Source organism: Tinamus guttatus, unplaced genomic scaffold, assembly GCF_059628265.1.
Source record: "Tinamus guttatus ecotype Peru unplaced genomic scaffold, ASM5962826v1 Tinamus_guttatus_pri_ptg000336l, whole genome shotgun sequence".
In the NCBI taxonomy this organism is placed as follows: Eukaryota; Metazoa; Chordata; class Aves; order Tinamiformes; family Tinamidae; genus Tinamus; species Tinamus guttatus.
The window spans coordinates 1,749,151-1,757,767 of record NW_028288870.1 but is presented as its reverse complement, the minus strand read 5'-3'; positions in this window follow the sequence as shown (position 1 = coordinate 1,757,767).

Below are 8,617 nucleotides of genomic sequence, written 5' to 3'. Positions count from 1 at the left end.
TAACATCCCTGTCTACAATACTGTCAGTTGCAGACATACAAAATTTTGCAGTGGCCAAAACACAGAGTTGAAGGAGGAAACTGTCCACTGTCATACCTTGAGGTTTCCTGATGAGAGAGTGTAGGCATTGAGGAATGATTACCCGTACCAGACATGCCCATGTGAATGGACTCTCAATGCTACAGGTGAAAGAATTGCTGTCAACAAGACTTGGTGATCTGAAACCTCACAGACTATGCACCATTTCTGCACCTAAAACTGGCTACCTGAGCAAGAAGTCTGAAGACTGCTGAATTTCACCCCTGTCATTTATTGAGAACACTTAGGAAAGCTGAAGGGTTGATGCTACCTCTCAAGAGTGTCAGATTTTAGTCAAGGCACTGACATAGTTGCTTCCTTAAAAGAAAGTGACATGAATTGTGAAAACAGGAACAGTTATGCAATGAAAACTGTATCATACTCTTTTCTCCATATATAATAAGTGAAATCTTCACCTCCTGGCCACTAATACATTTTCTTTTTCTCTTTCTCCCCTACATATCCACATATTTTAAAGATTTGTGGATAGAATCTGACAACCCTTGGGCACATCTATGGAAATTTTCACAAGCCAGGATGCACCATAGTTTTGAGTATCTTGATATGTATTGAGCTATTGAGGATTTTAATTAAACTCAGTGGCAGACAGGCTGAAGCAGCTGAAATTCATTGTTATTGTGTATGAAGAAAAAGCACTGAAGGAGTAAATGGATAATTATACTGAAATCAGGACACATTTCTGGCTCCCATGTAATTATCTAGGTCACCAAGACAGTCCTTCAAAAACAGGAAATTCTTGTAATTCAACTACATTTATATATATATCCAGCTTGAACAATACTGTATGTGCATCTTATAATTTTAAACCACATACTTATTCCACAAAACCATTTCTTAAAATACCAGCTCCTGAAAAAAATGACCCCACCTTTCTCTGAATCCCTATGTACCTAAAAGCCTACTCCTCTCCATATCCGCATAAGAAGTGATATTTTTTAAAGCTGATCTTCCATGTTCTGGAAAATGAAGAATAAAATAAAGATGAGAAGGCAAAACCTGAACAGATAATGCCATAGTGCTGTCGAAGAATGAAAGACTACTAGGAGGACTTCTGTCATCATTGTGTCATAATCTCATAAGAAATCAAAAAGTATAAAATCAGCTATGCTGCAAGGAAGATGTTATAGATATCTGTAAAATATCTATAAAAGAAGCTGATACATTTTACAGTATATAGAAATATTGTGTATTTTGGAAGAATTCTGCTTATGCAAAGTGCATTACAGTAATTTCCAACTGAGATGAGAGAAATTTGCTACCACCTTCAATTAGGAAGTCCTAAATCCCTACTGAATCCTAAAGGGAAAACTCTTGTATTAAGTTCAGATTGAAATTTCTGCATAATAATTGCTATTTCATCACCTGTGTCTCCTTGCTTAAAAAAAAAAAAAAAAAAAAAAAAAAGTGAAAGTTTTGAAAAAGATTTACCTTTTTTTTCTCCCTTACACGAAAGTGTCTTTGAATTTACTAAGATACCTGCTTATTCATTGATTTTAGATCACTTTACACAAAAGATTAGGTTCACAAATATAATCTTAATTTTACATCAGACCACAGATATTAAAGCCATCCACCATCACAGCCATTGCTGTTAAGGGTGGTGCCTGTGGCCATGTGGCCTGTGGCCATGCCTGTACCAGCACCCTGTGGCACCACAATTGTATCACTGGACCACTGGTATCAGTCTCACTTGCTCTCCAAAACAACCAGCAATTATCACTATCTTCCAGGGACTGCTATCACCCAGTGCTCCCACATGTGCCCAAGAACCACCCATGCAACTGGAGCCACTACATCCCCACTCTGTGAGCTATGTTTCTTGCATCTTTGTGGTGCACCATGGTCGGCTTCACTAGTAAGAGGGATCCTGGTATCCTTCACTATGCTGCAGCCTCTTCATAGAAAGACTTTCAGAATGGAGGCAGAGTCCCATTCTACAAAGCACTGTCCTGTTTTACCTGTCTGCTCCCCTCTTCTTTCTTTTTCCCTCCAGCTCAGTGATTTTAAACAAACTTAGAAGAAAGAAGATAGAAACCTCTCTTTTTGCTTATTTTTCCTCCACCTCCAGTCTTCCAGCTGTACCTCTGAACCTTTGCGAAATCATTCTTTGTTGTCCCCCTATTTATGTCAGCCTCTGACGAGTGATAGAACATACCTTCTCACTCAGTTTTTATATGGTTTTGAAAAGCTAGCTCATCACCCCCACCTTATTTACCCCCTCCTCATCCAAGAGTCCACCCAGTAAAGTAGTGTGACTTTTTTCACAAGCATTTTGGTAAATTTGGCCATTCCTTGCCAAATTTCTGGTTTTGCTCCCCTGCCTTTTCACACCTCTGGGCAGAGCTCTGCAGGGCTCTCTCTCTGTTCACTAGCTCCTTGGGTGCTTTCAGGAAATGGTGAAATTTATTACTGTAGTCCCTCCACTCAAAAATGCATATTTTTTCCCACTATTTGATCCTTTGAGATTCACACTAACCTCCTTTATTTCACTTGTTGCCGCTAGGAATCACCCAATTCTTCCCTATGTTGCTCACCAGAAACTTCCTACATGCCCTTCTCAGAGGACCTGAAGATTTTGTTAGGCTGTTGTCTAAGCTCTAATCAATAAAGACTGAATCTGTAAGAGGAGCTATTTAATGCCAGCATGCATGTCTGGCCATGTCCTGTTATACTTCCTTTCCTATACCCCCAGCAGTGATAATCGTTGTAGTAAAAATGCTGTGTCTGCTCCCAAGAGCTGCAATGCCCCAAAGTCCCCTGCCCTGCACCCCCAGCCAGGTCCCTGTGCTGAGCAGAGACCCAGGCCCGTGCAGGGGGCAGAGGCTGCCCGGTGCTGCCTCCTCCTGCCACGGGGTCCCTTCCTGCACAGCCCTCTCCCCGCGAGCAAGTGCCTGCGCTCGGCTGCAGAGACCCGGGCTCGCTCGCAGAGCAAGGAGGGCGCGCGAGGCGCCCTGGGCTCACTGGGACTGGTGGTAAGAGCCTGTGGCCGAGCTGTGCCCTTCGTCCTGGAGAGGAGGCTGCCTCTCTCTCTCCTTCCTCCCTCCCTCCATTCCGCAAAGGCTCTGCCTTCTCTGCACAGGAAGGCCCCAGCACTCACCAGAAGGTGACCAAGGTCACGCCACTAGGCCACACGAGGACGAGGGTGTTGGGCCGGGAGAGGCTGAAGGACACATCCTCGTCCCACTCCTCATCCTCCTCCCTCCTCTTGGGCCTCCTCCCGCGGGGCTCGCTGGGTGCCTCATCCTCCCCGCACAGCACCCAGAGCTGGCTCAGCAGCACCAGGTGCTGGAGCCAGAAAGCTGCGCGGCACCTGCCGGGAGCAAGAGCAGGGGTGGCCTTGGAGGTGGCTGTGCTGGGGCTGCCAGAGCAGTCTCCAGTGCAGAGCAGTGGTGGGGACCAGAGCCTGGTGGTGTCCCCGTGAGCCTGGGCAGGGAAAAGGAGCCTCCTGTGTCCCCAGGAGTCGCAGGAGCCAGAGCGCTGCTGGGCAGCGATGCCTGCTCAGGCCCTGCGCCCCAGGGCCCTGGGTGGGAGGCAGAGGTGCTGGCGGGAAGGAGGCGCAGCCAGGGCTGCAGTTCCTACCTAAGGCTGGACACAACGAGGGCCTCCGAGAAGCGCAGGAGTTGCCTGGGCTTTGCCTGCTGCCTCCGCATCAGCACACACAGTTGCTGAGCTGGAGCCAGGGGCTCCTGCGTGACCTGCAGCGGCGGCAAGGCCCAGCGGCTCTCGTGCCACGTGGCCCTGGTGGTGGCCCTGGTGGTCGTCAGGTGCTCCATGCTCCAGCTGCATGTCAGGAGCGGGGCTGCAAGCAGACCTCCTGCCACAGCAGTTTTCCTGCCCCATGATGACTCAGGCAGGCTCGAGAAAACTGGTGAAACCATCAGCATTTGGGGCCAAGAAGTGCCGAGAAGCCAGGAGCCTGTGTCTCCCTGCGCTGGCACAGCACCGAACTGAGGGATGGGTGCCTGTGACTGTGGCTGAGGTTACATAGGGTGCCGCCAGGACGCACCATGATGTGGTGGCCAGGCTGGGGGCAGCTCCGGGGGTCACAGTCTAGGGGCTGTAGGTGGAAAGGGGAGTCCCTTCAGCCACTCCACATCTCCAGATTCCCATGGGGATCTGTAGGAGGGCAGCTGATGGGGTCGAGACTCCGCTCCAGAGGCTCTTCTGAGTGCTGCTCTGGAGAGCTTCCCAAAGCCGAAGGAAGCCAGTCCCTTGCAGTGGGTTTGTTTTAAGTCAGGGCTGTGCCTGAGTACTGCAGAGCCTGACTGCTTGGGTCAGCATCTGAAGAAAAGCACTTCTGCCATGTAAATAAAAAGAAAATATAGAATAAAGAATAAAAAGAAAAGCCACCCTCCAATATACAGCTATCTGAGCAGGCCCTCTGCCTTTTCTTGAATATTGCTACCCTTCTGCAAAGGGAATCCTGGAAGGGCGCTGACCTTGCTCCCAAGATCTCTCAGGTGAGAGCTGAGACTATTTCAGACCACCTTGTGGGAAGAACACGCCTTGGTAGAGTCAACCTGCAAAAGCCAGGGCACAAAGGGGCATTCTCTGGATATCTATGCTTCATCTTATTGAAAGCAGGCTGAAGCTTCCTAGACATTTAGCGCCTACTCATATATTATCTGTTCCATTGCCACCATGATTTTAACTCCCTTTTTTGTTGGTGGTGGTGGGTTTTTTGTTTGTTTGTTTGTTTGTTTTTGTCTCCTTAGAGTCTTTTTGTGTTGCAGAGACCAGAACTGCCTACCATGGTGAAGATGTAGGTGCATTAATGCTTTGTGGGGTGGCAAACTGTCAATCTCCGTCTTTAGCCAGGAGCCTTCTCGATGATGATTTTGCAGAGTTTTTGGCTCTTACTTCAAGCCAACCCCCTGATTTCAGACCAAAGGCATAATGACTCCAAGTTGTGTTTCTTGATTTATGTGTTGTTTCCAAATTCAGTACTAGAGAAAAGTAGAATAAAATGGAATGTTAAGCCTCGCAATAGCCAAACCAGATTTACATTTTGATGTCTTTTTTGTAATCTCTGTAATCTCTTTAATGACTTACCTCTTCTGATATATTATAAGGAATAGGCAAGCAATTCTAGAAGAGATGGCTTTATAGGCATTATGAGAAACTTAATTGATTTACAAAGGCATAACTCACTGGCTGCACGTCTGAGACCATGACTTAGAACCAGATATACTCATGGTTTGTAGCTGCAGACACAAAACATCATAACTCTATAGCAAATAGATAACATAGTCTCACAGTGACACAAAAGTCTATTTAAAGAGAACAAGAAAGATTTATAATCTTTGAAATCCTACTCTGAATATAGCAAATTTCAGAACACTACACACGTGCTTACAGAAAGTCTTACTAAACACGTTGTGAGTGACAACTTTTTTTTTGTTAACTCTCATCCATATTTGAAGTTGAAAAAAAAATGCTTAAATGCCTCAGCTCTCTTCTTGTCTCATGAGAACCTTCCCCTCTGACTAATAGCTCTTCTGGTATCATAATGAAGCCTTCCCTCATTGAGCCTATTTTAAACTATTTTTATTGTTTTCTGCTATGCACATTATGTTGGCTTGGGAACTCCCTTGCCAGTTTGTGTTCTCTTTTGAGGTGACAGCCTACCAGTAAATAAAAATGTTCAATTACTAAATGAGAGCTGAAACTGCAGCCCTATCACTTCAGCCACCATTAAAAAATAAAAGGAGAGAGGGAGAACAGGAACTAACAGTGATTTGGGATTCACTTCTGAATAGCATTCACTAATTAACTATTCCAAACACATTAAGAGCCTGAGGGAATCTTCCTTGTCTCAGTGGTGCAGATGTAGTTAGTCAAAACTTTTTACTTATTACAGTCACAAGAGTATTCAGACCAGTAACTCTGTGCCTGCTAGCAAGAGAATTGTGTAGCACCTGAAGTCATACTTCTGTGTCATGTCTTACAATAGCATTCTACATGATATATACATTAAATCAAGTTCTTTTCCCCCCAAAAGATCAGTTTTACAAGTTTTCTTTTGTAATAGACCAACCTCCACTCTAGCTTTTCCATAAATATGTAGGAGAAATTCAACAGGATTTAGTTAGTTTCTCTGAGCTACTAAAATTATATGTGTGTGAAATGCAATAGAATTGTCTCAAAGTGAGGGAGACTTTGATGAGTAGCATACATGTATTTTTGTACTCCCTCCACATTCCTCCTCTGGCTTTTTCCTTCCCCTGCTATCAAAGTTCAGAGATACTTTTCACTCTACTGCATTGTCTTTTCCTTCTGCCACCCTATAATGGTCCAAGCTTTTCCTGAATCCTAGCAAAATATAGTTCTTCCCTAAAATTCCCAGCAAAATTTTACCCCTAAAGTTTTACTGTTGTGTTGCTTTTATTGGAACTTGGCAGAGACTCTTTATTTCCTTTCTTCATATTCCCAATATTTCCTAAAATTTCCCTGAATCTTCTCTAGAGTTATTGCTTTAAGCATTAACTCTATGAGCTGGTAGATTCTGAATTGCCAAATAAATTAATTTAAATCATGAAAACTCTTAGACTGGCTTCTTATTTGGTCTGAAATTGATTTTGAAAGATAAGAAAGAGAGAAATGAAGAATGTATTGTGTTTTTTCCCCTCCACTAACTGGAGCTGAAGTTACTTTGATATGCAAGCTGTGTTCAGAGATAGCCATCAGATATTTATTTGTAATCCGTCCTTTCTAGAAGTGATAATCAGAAAGTTCAAGATAATGTCTGTTTGGTACACTCAATAGTTTTAACAATTGAGTAATTTTACTCACTAAATTTATAAAACATTTATGTTCAAAAGTAAACAAAGAAACTTTTGGTGTACACCATCTCAGATACTTGGCATTCAGCTCACTTAGCCAACAGTACACCTGGTAGCCAAAATAGTGTCAGTATGGATAGGCAGCAACAATCTGAAAAGTAAATGCAAGTACACACTACACTGAGTGACGTAGCCACTCTTTTCTACTGCTTTCTAAAAAGAAATGAATATAGATGAATTATTTTCCAGCTAAGAATGTGTCATTTCACATGCTGTTTCTATGCTGCATGACTATATGTGTTTGAAGAGCAACCACTTTTCCATTATTTTTTCTTTTATTTTTTAAGTATTGCAATTTTCATTACTTGCCCTCCCAAAGAAATTGAGTGAATTCTAATTGGCTAATATCTAGGTTCAGCTTTATCTTAGTATTGATGTTAAATCTTGTTTTGATAAGGAAACGATTCATACCCAAGTTAGGTGCTCATTAGGTGCTCACATGTCCTTGCTGTGGATGGAGGCAAACCCTCTTATTTTTGTTTCAACCTCTGTTGACTTTCCTCTGCATTCCTTTTCCCTATATTTCTCAGTTCTGAGAATAATTAGCAACATCCTCTGGTGATAGCAAGGATGCAGCAACCTAACAGTTATATCTTGCCAACACCAGCTGTGCTTCAGTATTTATTTATTAAGATCACAATATTTACACAGGACAAACTTGCTGAGATGGCAAAGGGATGAATACTGTTGCAGCAGCTGAATTTCAGCTTGACTTTTGAAAGGAAATAAAACCCATACTGGGCAGCATTTATCTCCAAGAGGAAGGAATCCAAGCTTCCAATGCCACTTTCAAATTATGTTTTACTGGCTCTTGAGTTTATTCCATAGGTGACAGAGGGGAATTTTTTACTACAGGGCATAGTGGGATGAAACTTCTTTGTCCACTAAATTTAAATAGTTGAGTGTATAGACATTGGATATACAAGAAAAGGGGGCAGTGATGAGAAATTGACCTCTTTGAACTCTGCTGAGGCCATGTTCTGGCTGGACAAGCCAGGGACTGGCTTTGCAAATCATGATATAATTGAAGTATCTTCTTGTCAGTTCTGGTACCAGGCTCTTAAGCAAGATGAAACCTAATTCAGAAAGTCTGCTGCTTTCTATTACACATTAGCTGGAAAAAAAAATGTTAGGCAGGCTTATATCTTAAAGTATATGTGCTTTGCGGTAATGTGAATATTAGTGCTATTTAAAAGACTGCATTATTTTTAGGAGGCCTTTGTAAGGCAGGCAGCTAAGGTGCAACACACAATTTTACATTAGAAGGCACTGTATGCTTGGATGATTCCTAGCTGCTGTATCCCCTTTTTAGAATATTGTGTGTGTTGTTGTCCCACTACCTGATTTGATTGTCATTGCATGTGGTAGAGAATGTGAACCAGTAATGATTTCCAGCTTCCTTATATGTAGGAATAAAGAAATTACAACTGAAATTACAACTTAAAATGAAATCCCAAGCATTCAACAAAGACTTTTCTGAGCCTGTTCATAAAATATGTAGGGCTAGGACCCTTAGTCTAATCAAAAGTAATAGAGAAACCTTCCTAGGGAAAATGTGAACGCAGTAAATATTTTACTAGAAAGCATATAAGGCAAAGAGACTGCATTTACCCAGAGGATGTGAAGGATTTGTTTTCACTTTTTTTTTCTTAGTGAAATTAAATTTAGGAAAAAGG